The sequence below is a fragment of the Nycticebus coucang genome, chromosome 11 (genome assembly GCF_027406575.1).
Source record: "Nycticebus coucang isolate mNycCou1 chromosome 11, mNycCou1.pri, whole genome shotgun sequence".
NCBI lineage: Eukaryota > Metazoa > Chordata > Mammalia > Primates > Lorisidae > Nycticebus > Nycticebus coucang.
The window spans coordinates 124,895,894-124,909,175 of NC_069790.1; positions in this window are offsets into that span (position 1 = coordinate 124,895,894).

Sequence of the window (13,282 nt, forward strand, 5' to 3'; positions counted from 1 at the left end):
GCACCTGCAGCAAAAAGGACTTTGCAGACGTATCTAACACAAGAAGTTACCCCTGCATCACCCGGACGGGCCGTGTAATCCCAGTGTCTCTGCAAGAGGAAAGTGAACAGGGAGGCACAGGAGGGAGGCAGGATGGACTCAGAGACAAGGCGAGGTTGCAACCTGTCCTTGTCACTTACATTCTAAGGAGGAAAATGAAGCACGAATGTCACTGGGTCACTTGTCCCCTACAGGAGGCAGTGGGGATCCTGGGCGGCTCCACCACCCAAACTTCACAAGACCCACCTCCTCCCTGCACCTCAGGGGGCCCTGACCTGGGGTCCTAACTTCCAGGTAAAACCTTCCCTGGCCTCTGGCTTCCTCTGTTCTACAGAGAGTCACACCTGCCCTGCCCACCTGCCCCCACCTGCTCCCTCACACCTGCCCTACACCTGTCCCACCTGCTCCCTCACACCTATCCCACCTGCTCCCTCACACCTGTTCCACCTGCCCCCTCACACCTGTCCCACCTGCTCCCTCACACTTGTCCCACCTGCCCCCTCACACCTGTCCCACCTGCTCCCTCACACCTGTCCCACCTGCCCCCTCACACCTGTCCCACCTGCTCCCTCACACCTGTCTCACCTGCCCCCTCACACCTGTCCCACCTGCTCTTTCACACCTGTCCCACCTGCTCCCTCACATCTGTCCCACCTGCTCTTTCACACCTGTCCCACCTGCTCCCTCACACCTGTCCCACCTGCTCCCTCACACCTGTCCCACCTGCCCCCTCACACCTGTCCCACCTGCTCCTTCACACCTGTCCCACCTGCTCCCTCACACCTGTCCCACCTGCCCCCTCACACCTATCCCACCTGCTCCTTCACACCTGTCCCACCTGCTCCCTCACACCTGTCCCACCTGCTCCTTCACACCTGTCCCACCTGCTCCCTCACACCTGTCCCACCTGCTCCTTCACACCTGTCCCACCTGCTCCCTCACACCTGTTCCACCTGCTCCTTCACACCTGTCCCACCTGCCCCCTCACACCTGTCCCACCTGCTCCTTCACACCTGTCCCACCTGCTCCCTCACACCTGTCCCACCTGCTCCTTCACACCTGTCCCACCTGCTCCCTCACACCTGTCCCACCTGCTCCTTCACACCTGTCCCACCGGCTCCCTCACACCTGTCCCACCTGCCCCCTCACACCTGTCCCACCTGCTCCTTCACACCTGTCCCACCTGCTCTTTCACACCTGTCCCACCTGCTCCCTCACACCTGTCCCACCTGCTCCCTCACACCTGTCCCACCTGCTCCTTCACACCTGTCCCACCTGCCCCCTCACACCTGTCCCACCTGCTCCCTCACACCTGTTCCACCTGCTCCTTCACACCTGTCCCACCTGCTCCCTCACACCTGTCCCACCTGCTCCTTCACACCTGTCCCACCTGCTCCCTCACACCTGTCCCACCTGCTCTTTCACACCTGTCCCACCTGCTCCCTCACACCTGTCCCACCTGCCCCCTCACACCTGTCCCACCTGCTCCCTCACACCTGTCCCACCTGCTCCCACCTGCCCCCTCACATCTACCCCACCCTGTCCCTCACACCTATGCCCCACCTTCCCCCCCTCACCTATCCCACCTGCTCCCTCACACCTGCCCCCAGCTACTATTTCACACCTGTCCTACATCTGCCCCCTCACACCTGCCTCCACACCTGGCCTCATTTTCCTGCCTAACTCTCAGCTTTTGTGAGACAATTAGATAAATTAAAAAACCCACACTTGGAAAATATTTCAGAATGTTGTGGGCTGCAGGCTGGTCCTTGGGCATGTGCAGTGGGGAGATAATATGAGGTGGCGCCTTACTGGGACCACAGTACAGTGTTAGTCAGTGTCTGCTCTGCCCAATGGGACCCCCAGAGGAGGCCAGCAACAGGAGGACTGTGCAGAGAAGGGCTTACAATCTGTCTTCTGGAAATGTCCCAGGCCTCTAGCGCGTCACGCAGACCCCAGGCCTGACAAGTCTCCCTGGAGCCTCTGGGCCCAGGTGGCTGGGACTCCCTCTCCCTCTTCCTCCTCTCCCCACCTTTTCAAAGAGCCTTTCATTCTATTCCACCAGCCGCTATCCACCAGGAATTAGTATTTTAAAAGTTGGAACAGTAGCCTGGGGAGACCCCTCAAGCAGGAAATCTCCCTGGATCAGTGAGCTCTTGAGCCCCCTTTCCCTGTCCCCTTCACCCCCTCCTTCTTTTCCTTCTATCCCTTCTTCCTCCCCTCCCCCCACTCTGTCCCCCTCCTCTCAGTCATGGGGAAGGGTTCCGGAGGCTTGGGCAACTTTAAGGGTCCAGAGTAGGTGCAGGCTGGGGCCAGAGAAGGTCAGAGTGCAGAGCCAGTGTCTGGCCAGGGATATCAAGTAAGAGCCTGCCTTTCCCACACCTCCTCCTCCCCCACTCCAGCTTTGAGCACCCCCCGCCTGGCCTGGGCTTTCAGATTCATGACCATCTCATCTCTTTCCTGTCCCCTCCCCATGCACTCCCAGCAGAGGGGACCAGGTGGTGGTCAGGCAGAGACCGGCATGAGACCATTGCAGGGAACATTGGGAGCCACTGGGGCACGGCCCAGGAGTGGGGCAGAGCCCCTTCTACCAGGGGGCGGTGGTCTGCCTCGGCAGCTCAGGGGCTGACAGCTGCACCCAGGGCCAAGTGGCTGTGTCAGCCCACACTCCCTAGGCAAGTCTAGTCCCAACCACAGGCCAAGTTCTGAACTTAGGCAAAGACAGGGATCTCCTGGCCCCCAAGTCCTGTCCCGTTTGTGGAATGAGTCCATGTGGGAGCATCGACTAGCAGAGGGCTGTGCCTGGCTCTTGTTTCACCCCCAGACATTGAGGGGGCTGTGGCTTCCCAGGGCTGTGGGTGTCTTTTACATTCAAAAAGGGGCCCAGTCCCCCTGGGCTTGTCTCTAGTCATCGGAAGAGACAAGCAGTCACTAGATAGAGAAGGTGGCCTGCTGACCCTGGGTGCTGCAGGGCATCTACTCCCTGGCACACATCAACCTCCATGGGGACTGGCAACACCCTTCCTGTTAGGACAGAGGTGACATGTCCTCTACCTCCTGTTCATCATCCTCACACCACGAGTGCGTGGCATCCAGAGGCTGAAGCACCAACAGATGACTGGCTTGGTCCTCCTTTGAAAAGTCCTTCAAGGAACGTCATAAATGAGATGTGCTCCTTTCCTGGAAGGACCTCAGACCAGAAATGCAGACCAGGGGCCAGACAGCAGGACCTGTGCCTCCCCGATGCATAGACACCACTCTGGGCCAGTCAAAAAGACCTGTGGAGAGGACAGTCGTGCATGTGGATAGCTCACAGCAGAGAGCTGTTGCTTCTTGGGGAGCTCCTTAAAAGAGGAGGACCTAAGAGGAGCCCGGCTCATGTAGTGGCTCTGTGTGCTGTGGGGACGAGCCTGAGCGGACGGCAGTGGAGACGGTAAACTGCACTGTCACTTCCACGATGGCTGCACACGGCAGGACATCCTGCCTTCCTGAGAACAGATGCTTCTCAGAGCCTCTGGACAGAAGTCCTGGAGTGTTCCTCGCCACCCACCACCTCCAGCTTTGGACTCTGGTCAGCCATGTGTCCGTAGGAGGTGAGCAAGCTGAGCACCAGCACTGAGGGCTGAGAAGCCCCTGCCTCTGCCACACGCACGGCCCCGAACACAAAGGGCTCTCATCACTCAGTCCCCGCCTCTGCCACACGCATGGCCCCAAATACAAAGGGCTCTCAGCAGTTTCTTATTTGTGAAGTTACTTGGAGAAGTCATGTGCCTCATATGAGGAAAGAATCACACCAAATGGCAAGGGACCTAGAAAACTGGAGGATCCCTGCAGCCACCGGTGACAGTTCTCTCTTTTCTCCAGATCTGTGTGGGAGCCAAAATAATCCCAGCTGAGGACCTACAGGGAAGGGGTCCAGTTCTCAGCACACAGAGAGGAAGCTAACCAGCTCATTGGTGGTGGCACCAGGGAAGATGCAGCCCACAGCACCCCCCCCCCCAGGATCCTCCCTCATAGGCAGTGGGGTGGGGGGAGAAGGCAGAGGTGGGTGAGGGTGGGAGAGAGAAGTTTTTCTTTTTAGTGCAAGGGGCTGCTTCCTGAAGCTCGGCGTTCTGCCCTGCAGTGGAAGATGTGTCCAAATGTTCAGTAAGCATTTATGGCCCACAGATCACAGCCCCGGGGACGTGGTATTTGGGGGCAGCTAAGGAAAAGGGGGTACAAAGGAAAGCTGGAAGAGTCCCCAGTGGTCACGGAGTGGGGAGGAGGAGGGGAGAGAGGAGAGACGGGGAGGGGATTGTCCAGGTCTGTATGCGAGCCCAGAGCGAGCCTGGCCCCATACTGCTGTGTGCAAGCGGCTGCACCCATGGCCCCGAGGGACGCCGCAGGGACACCCTGACCACAACACAGAGAAGCCACAGAGTGGAGGGAGTGCTGGCCTGGGTTCAGGTCTCCGGCCCTCACTCTCTTCTTGCTCCGCAGTTTCTACTCTGCAAATTGGAAGTTGGAAAACTTGCTTTATACCGTGGCCCTGGGGGGAGAGTAAGGGAGGAGAAGAGATGAGAATAAAGTGCTCACCCGAGAAACAGCTGGGGCAGGTGGCTGTTATTCCACGCGTCACTCACCAGCTCTGTCACCTCTAACTACCCACATCGCATCTCTGCTCAGGTCAGGGACTCTCTCCCTGAGACTCGGCCTCAGAGGCTCAGCAAAGCCCCTTGGGCAGTTCCAGCTCGCACCCTCCACACAGTGGCCAGTTTGAGACCCACCAGGTTAGATAATCTTTAAGTTGTGACACTTTGGTTTCATCCCAGGAGATAACAATGACGGTCCAGGAGCATCTTGTATGGAGTAAATACATGGATCGAAGAAGCCCCCACAGTGTGGGGCTCTCTACTGAGGGAGACTCTGTCTCAAAAAAAAAAATTAGAAGCAACCTATGTAGTTCTCAAAACATTTTTGGTATTTTGGAGAGGAGAATTATGTGTAACATATATAGCTCAATTTAGGAGACAGCTATGTATTTAAACATTCTGTTTTCCTCTATAGGAAGCGGGTGCACCCTTGCATTGCAGTTTACTCTCTGATCCCTCATGAAGATGTGACGCCTTCCAGGCCGGGCACAGCAGCTCATACCTGTAAGCCCAGCAGTCCGGGAGGCCCAGGAGAGTGGATCACCTGAGCTCAGGAATTTGAGACCAGCCTGAGCAAGAGCAAGTCCCTATCTCTACTAAAAATATACAAAACTAGCTGAGTGTTGTGGTGGGCACCTATCGTTCCAGCTACATGGGAGGCTGAGGCAGGAGGATCATTTGAGCCCAAGAGTTTGAGGTTGCTGTGAGCTATGATGCCACGGGACTCTACCCAGGGCAACACAGTGAGACTGTTTCAAAACAAACAACAAAAAAACGATGTGGAGCCTACTTTATGAATTTGCACTTTTCATATGGCCACTGGGAAGACAGCCTTTGGGATGCTTCAGGTATATTTATCTTGTTAAAGTATATTTGTCCTGTTAAAAATCAGTTGTGTTCAGCCAGGCATGGTGGCACATGCCTTTAGTACTTGATAACCTGGGACTCAAGCCCTCGAGCCCTGTGACCACCCTGTGGCCCCAGTGGGCCACACAGGAGGTTGCCATCTCTAATTTAAAGACCTTTTTTAAAATCAGTCATGTCACTCGACTGTTAACCCCCAAAACTCTCAAGGAAGTGTCACCTGGCCGCAATCATATCTACTTTGCTCAAGACAAAATGTGCATGAGACACAGCCTAGGCATTTCCCACCTCCAGGTTACCTGAGGCACGAGAGTGTGCCCACACTAGGAGGTGACCTTGGCTATTGGTGAGGTCATTGCCTCTGATTACAAGGAAGGTAACGCTGGTCCTCCCATGTCCAGTGATAGCATGGGTCCCCCAGATCACAGGTGCCAGCTCTGTCTCTCACCGCCCCTCCACCCTGCAGAGGGTCCCAGCATGGTGGCCCCTATATGAGGTAGCTTTGCCCTGACAGAGCAGGTTTTCTCTGAGTTCTCTGAGGGGCTTGAGGGACACCCAGCAGCCCAGCCAGACCTGGCCACCACAGGCTACGGGCATAGCAAGGCTTTAGAGGTGCTCAGGACCGACTCCAAGGGTATGGCAGGAGCCTCGAGTCTGCCCCTGCCCTCAGCACTCACAGGGGTCATCTGCAGCCCTCAGACCATGTTTCCTGTGCCTCCCTGAGACCCACTCCTCTGGCCTAACTTCAAGGACCCTGTCTTCCTCTCTGCCTACCCCTCTGGACATGCTCCCATCAGTCCCTCAAAGATGAGGTGCCCTAGAGTCAGGCTCCAGTAAGCATGCAGAGGCCACCTCCCAGTCACAGCCCTGCTGTGCTCATTTTCTCTGTTTTTCCCTGAATTCTCCCATCCCTCTGTCCAGCAGGGCTACCCTGTGGCCCCTGCAGCTGCCTCCATCTCTCCCCACCCCCGGCACCTCACACTCGCAGCGACCTATTGTGTGAGCTCCTGTCTGTCTTGGAACCGAGCAGCCCTGACCTGGGTGGCCCTCCAGCACGGGCCACGGACAGGGTAAAGGCAGGAGATGGGCTAGAGGAGGGAACTGCGAGGGCCTGACCACACTCCCAGCACTCTGCCCCTTCCACCAGCAGCCATTCCTGTACTCCACTTGTCCTCCTGGCTGCAACCTCACCCAGGGGCTCTGCCACCTCTGGGATCTCGGGTCCACACCATCCCCAGCTCAGCCTCCCCATCCTTTGCTCCTGAGAGAACTCCAGGCCACTGGCCGGCTCTTCAGGTCCCCCATGACGTGGGTGCCCCTGCAGCGGTGTGGTCCGCTCTTGCAGACACAGCTCTGCCCTGGATTCTCCCCTCCTGTCTTCTCCATTTTCTTCCTCTGACAGGCGCTGCTCCTTGCTTGAACCCTGCTCACCACCAACCCGCCTTCCAGAGCCAGCCCTTCCTCCCTTGTATAAGTCAGACCTTGCTGACACCTTGGCCAATCCTCCAGCTGCTTCCCCAGCTCTGGACTCTGAACTCTAGGCCTCTGCCACAAAACCCCTATGGCCCTGGGCCCAGGAGCCCCATCCCTTTGCTTCTTCATTGTGCTCAAAAGCCAGAGCTGTTCCCCTGATGCCCTCTGGGTTGGGAAGCACCAGTCTTGGTTTCTTTTATCCCCCAGCTGTCCCCAGTGTCCCCTCTTCAAGAAGGGCTTCCTGACTGCCAGCACTGCACTGGCACTCTGAACTGTATCCTGCCTTGCTGTCACTTTTTCTAGGCTTGGCACTGTAGGAAGCTGACTCTCCCCACACCTAGGATGAAGCTCAGGAAAAGCAGGGTTCCTACTGTGTCTGCCAGGGTGCCCCAGCATCTCAAAACGCAGAGATTCCTAGCAGCTGCAGGGAGAGCAGTCAGATGAATGAATGAATGGCCTTCACCTGTCTGGGCCTCCCCACCCTGGAGCTTCCAAGTAAAACTGTGTGCTCACTTGTGCTGGCCTGTCCACAGGTGTAGCCCAGATCTGGAGGGAATAATCAATAAGGCCCTGAAGGTGACAGGCCCTCAGGCATCAAAGAAATCAGTCAGGAAAGGGGTGAGGATTAGGGCAGGGTCTGCAAAGCATGGGGCATGTTGGGGAAGCACTGACCTGGCCAGACCACCAGGCACATGCTGGGTCCAGGTAGGGGGTTTGCAGGGCAGGTAGGGGAGCATGTCCCTGCAGTGGGGACTGTTTATAGCCAGAGGAATGATAGTCCCCCTGTTCTAAGAGGGGGTGCACCCCTTCTGTGCCTCCTGAGCCCCTCAGAGAGAGGGATTCTGCATTTTCAGGGGGAGAGTCACGGTTCCATCTGCACCTCTGAGACACAGAGGTGAGGGTAACCCCTCTTTTCTCTTCCTGGTTCCCTTTCACTGAGTGTGACCTTTTGCTGGGGTGATGAGTATCCTTGCAGGTGGGGCAGCCACCTGGCACCGCCCTGGCTGACATGGTGCTGCAGGGGGATTCCTGGGGGTGGCCCCACTGGTCCTGCTCTGTCTGCTCTGCCCTCCCTCTTCCTGCCTGAAACATGGGCATGGGAGCTGGGCTGCAGAGGGCCAGAAAGAGCCCAGCTCCCTGGTGCACCCCGGGGCAGCGCTTCTGCAACACGCACCACCACACAGGCCTGTGCGGCCATCCTTGTGATGAGAGGAGAACTCTTAATTATTAACAGATGAGGGACCACTACTGGGATTTCTGTCACTGGCAGGTGGACACAATTTCTAATAAATAAATGACAAGAATGCACACACATTGCTCTACAGCACTGCCAAGCCTGTCCATGCTCAAAAGCTGGAAAATCATTTCAGAAGTGGGTGGGCAAAGTCTAAGAGCATCTAACAGTGGGCTGTGCCAGTGGGGAGTGTGTCCCTCAACAGGAAGGCTCACATATTTAATTTAGCTTCAACCTTTAGCCTGGGCTCACTTCTGCGTCCCACCACTTCCTTACCCTGTGACCTTGACAGGTTATAAGACTTACTATTTCTCAGCCTCAGTAGCTGAAACAGGGACATAAAAACAACATAGAGGGCTTAGCAAAGAGAAAACCTTTCTCCAAAAGCGTTTGGAATCCCAACACCTACTCTAACACCAATAAATGCTAGAATTATTATCACAGTTACCATCACTTCTACATCCAGACCCTCACCACCAGCTGCTCCTAGGAAGCCCCATCCACCTCCAGGGCTGCTCGTCCCATTCCTCAATGGCCCAAGGCTCACCACATGCCCTCTCCTCCCTGGAATATTCCCCCTCTGAGCTGCCCAGGGCTGTAGTCACTGGCCATATGTGGCCATTGAGCACTTGGAATTCTGCTCATAAGAATGACAGCTGACTATAATTCCATTAATTTTAATTAAAATGAAAACACGCGGAAGCAGTGGGTATAGTATCAGATGGTATAGTTCTCAAGCTGATCTTTCCTCTGTGCAGGACTTCTGATGTTTTTTTCTGCCTTCAGGAGAAACATCAAAACAAAAAATGAACCTTTATGTGGTTCTCCCTGCGAGCCAGGCACCATACCTTCCCCACTGCCCTGTGAAGCTGAAACCAGGGTCCTTTGCAGGACCTACAGGCCTGCCAGGAACCTGTTACGCGTTGAATCCCCCAAGAGACACACTGCTGTTCCCCAGTGAATGTGATGTAGTGTGGGAAAAGGGTCTTCACAGTTATCGGACTGGGCCCTCATCCAGTAGGATGGTGACCTCGTCAGGAGACACACACAGGGACCACCACGTGACAGCACAGGCAGAGACGGGAGGGTGGCAGCTGCCAGCCCAGGCACACCCAGGACTGATGGCAGTGACCAGAAGCTGGAAAGGATAAGAAGGAACCCTGTCCCGGAGCCTGCAGAGGGAGTGGGGCCCTGCCCATGCCTTGATCTTGATCTTCTGGCCTCCAGACTGTGAGAGTGATAAACTCCTGTTTTCAAGTCTCCCAGTTTGTGGTGCTTTATTCTGACAGCCGCAGGAAGCTCACATGCTCTGAAGCCACATAAAGCAAGAAAGCTAACCCTAATCTGACTGCTCCGCCCTGTCAGCAGCCCCTGCCCCCTGCCAGTGCTGTTGCCACCTGGGCCTTTGCTCTTTCTCTCCTCCTTGTCCCATCCGCTAAGGAACTCAGACTCATTCTAGACCAGCACAGCCCAACAGATATAAGATGTGCGCCACATGAACCCCCAAAAGAAACAGATAAAATTAATAGTATTTTTAGTTAACTTGATATATCCAAAATATTATTTCAACAAATCAAAATAAAAATACAAGACATTGTACATCCTATTTTTTTGTGCTAAGTCTTCTGTTTGATTCTAGTACATTCCTTACACCTGTAGCATATCTCAGCTTGGGTGCTAAATTCACATTGGAAATACTTGACATGCACTCAAGGTTCATCAGGTTTGCAGGTGTAAAGTAGATTCACGTACCCAAGTTATTCCAAATACCCTGGGTGTTTCCGAGGAGCTGAGTTGAAAATCAGTTTTTAAATTTATATTTACATTTACATTAATTAAAATTAACAATTCAATCTTCTAGCCACCCTAGCCACCTCTCCAATGTCCAGTGCCCATGTGGTGGGGAAAACAGCTCTGGACTTGCCCCACTCGTCACCATCCTTATCTCCTAGCCCTTGACTCTCTGTCCTCCCCATTCCAGCTGGGTGAACTGGCCACGGCCACGGCTCTGCCTGCTACACCCCTCTGCTCCTGCCCTCACACAAAGCACAGCAAGGCTGGGCCTGTAAATCTCCCTTCCACCTAGATAGAAGGCCCTGAGGATAGGGACTGCGTGAGGAACTTTGCAAAATGACTCTGCCAGGTGGAACTAGGTAAACCACTGGATTACAGGGGTCCTGACCTGGGCTAGAGAGTGAGGACTGCTCAGGCAGGCATGTGTGTTGGAGTGGGCAGTATTTCAGGTGGAAGGAACACTGTTTTCTAAAGTCTGGAAGTTGATATTATTCCATACCCATTAGGATGGCTACTATAAAAAATAAAATAAAACAAACATAAGATAAATGTTAGCCAGGATATAGAGGAATTGGACCCTTTGTGTGTTGTGGGTGGGAATGTGACATGGTGCAGCCACTATAGAAAGCAGGATAGTGGTTCTCCAAAAATTTACAAATAAAATTGCCATGCAATCCAGCAATTCTACTTCTGGATACACGCCCCAAAGAATTGAAAGCAGGCACGCAAAGGGATATTTGCACTGCCAAGGTCGTAACAGCACTATTGACAATAGCCATAGCGTGGAAGCAACCCAAGCAAGCACAGAGGGATACATGGGGGGGGTGTGTGTATAATGGAATGTATATATGGAATATTATTCAGACTTTAAAAGGAGGGAAATTCTGACACATGCTCACATGCTACAATTTGGGTGAGTTTTGAGGACATCATACTAATAAAATAAGCCAGAGTCACAACAGGACAAATACCACATGATCCCACTCACAGGAGGCTCCTGGAAATGTCAAATTCATAGAAGTAGAGACAGGAAGGTGGTTGCCAGGGAGCTGAGGGGTGCGGAGGAGGAGGGAATGGGGAGTTACTGTTTATTGAGAACAGAGTTCCAGTTTTACAAGACGAAAAATTTCTGGAGGTGAATGGTGGTGATGACAACATTGTAGATGTAATTAATGCCCTCAACTATACACTCAAAATGGTTGAGATGTTATTATTTAATAGATTTTTTTTCTTTTCTTTCTTTTTTTTTTTTTTGAGACAGAGTCTCACTATGTCACGCTTGGTAGAGTGCCATGGTGTCACAGCTGACAGCACCTTCAAACTCTTGGGCTTAAGTGATTCTCTTGCCTCAGCCTCCCAAGTAGCTGGGACTATAGGCAACCATCACAACATCCAGCTATTTTTGTTGTTGTTGTTGTAGTTGTTGTTCTTTAGCAGGCCCGGGCTGGGTTTGAACCTGCCAGCCCCAGTGCATATGGCCGGTGCCCTACCCACTGACCTACAAACACCAAGCCAATTTATATAATGTGTATTTTACCACAATTTTTAAACAAATTAACCTCATTTTAATAACATGTGAAATCAATGTTTACACCAGACACACATAACAATTTTCGCTATTTGATATTTTCACTAGCTGTATTATTGAAGGACATTTACACTTATTAACACTCTGAAATGAGTAGCTGTCTTCCAAGGAATATCCACCCTCCAGATCTCAAAATTGCAAGAGACAAAATATCCTTGTCAATCTTAGATTTTCCAATTTTCAACGCAGTAGAAACCTCTGGTAGGACTTAGAGTGGCATCAGTGAAACTGAAGAAAGGTCTGGAAGCTGGAAAGTGCCTTGCGAGTAAAGGAATCCAAAGTGGTCCTGGTGGGGTTCAGTTCAGAACGTGTGCACGATGCACACTGCGAGAGGGCGGCCTGGAAGGGCTGGAGGACCCCTGAGGACAGGATGGGGCTATAACCAGAGCTGTGTAGGAGGACAGACTACAGATCAACACCCAGCAGGCCCCAACCATGTTCCATGATGTGAGGATACCACATTTTTTCTATGCATTTGTCCACTGGATATGTGGATTGTTTCAACTTTGGGGCTATTATGAATAATGCTGTTCTAAGCATTCCTGTGCAAGCTTTCGTGTAGCCATATTTTCATATCCCTGGGAGTAGAATTGCTAGATCACAGGGTTATTCTATTTTTAATTTTTTGAGAAACCACTGCACTGTTTTCTAAAGCAGCTGTACCATTTTATGACGAGTCAGACAACCTCCCAATATTTAAAGAGCTTTCTGATGAGCTCAGTAGTGGTATTACCAAGTGTGATTTTGTGATATTGTTTAAGGAAATCTGTCAACATTTGGAAGAACTGCATAATTCAGTGAACCAACGTTTTCCAAATGACAAGCACATCATGTTACAAAATATTCTGTGTATAAAAGAGCCATTCCAAGTGGAGCATCGGTCAATGTAATAGAGTATAAAATGTTCACTGACATGGTTTCAGACCCCATACTATAAGCAACCTTTAAAAAACTACCACTTGTTGAGTTTTAGTATAATATCAAGGAACAACGTGCATAATTATATGCCAAAGCTAATAAAATCCTTGTCCCTTTTCCAACTACGTATCTATGAAAGACTGAATTTTCTTCATATACTTGAATCAAAATAATGGATTGCACAAGCAGAAATGAGAATCCAGCTACTTCTATTAAACCTGATGTTAAAGAGGTATGCAAAATGCTTAATACCCCTTGTCAGACTGATTTTGTTTCTATTGGGGAATATAGTAAATGTTCATTAAACAGTCAATATGAAGTGGGGTTTTATTGTCATTATAAATCAATCAATCAGTGTATTTAAAAAATTTCCAATTCAGCAAAAATCAGTAGGTAGATAGATTCCAAATAAACAAAAGCTTTTCAGGGTACTCAATAATTTTTTTTTTTTTTTGTAGTTTTTGGCTGGGGCTGGGTTTGAACTCACCACCTCCGGCTTATGGGGCCGGGGCCCTACCCCTTTGAGTCACAGGCGCTGCCCCGATACTTGCTAATTTTTTTAGAGTGCAAGGTAGTCCTGAGACCAAGAAGCCTGAGAGCACTGGCTTGATGCTACCACCGGCCAGTGTTTCTTTCAGGGCTGAAGCTAAAGCCAAGAAGAGGATAAAGCCCCTGCCCTCCTGAAGTCCACACTGAAGAAGAGGGCCAGGTAACAAACACACCCCACATTCACAGGCCGCA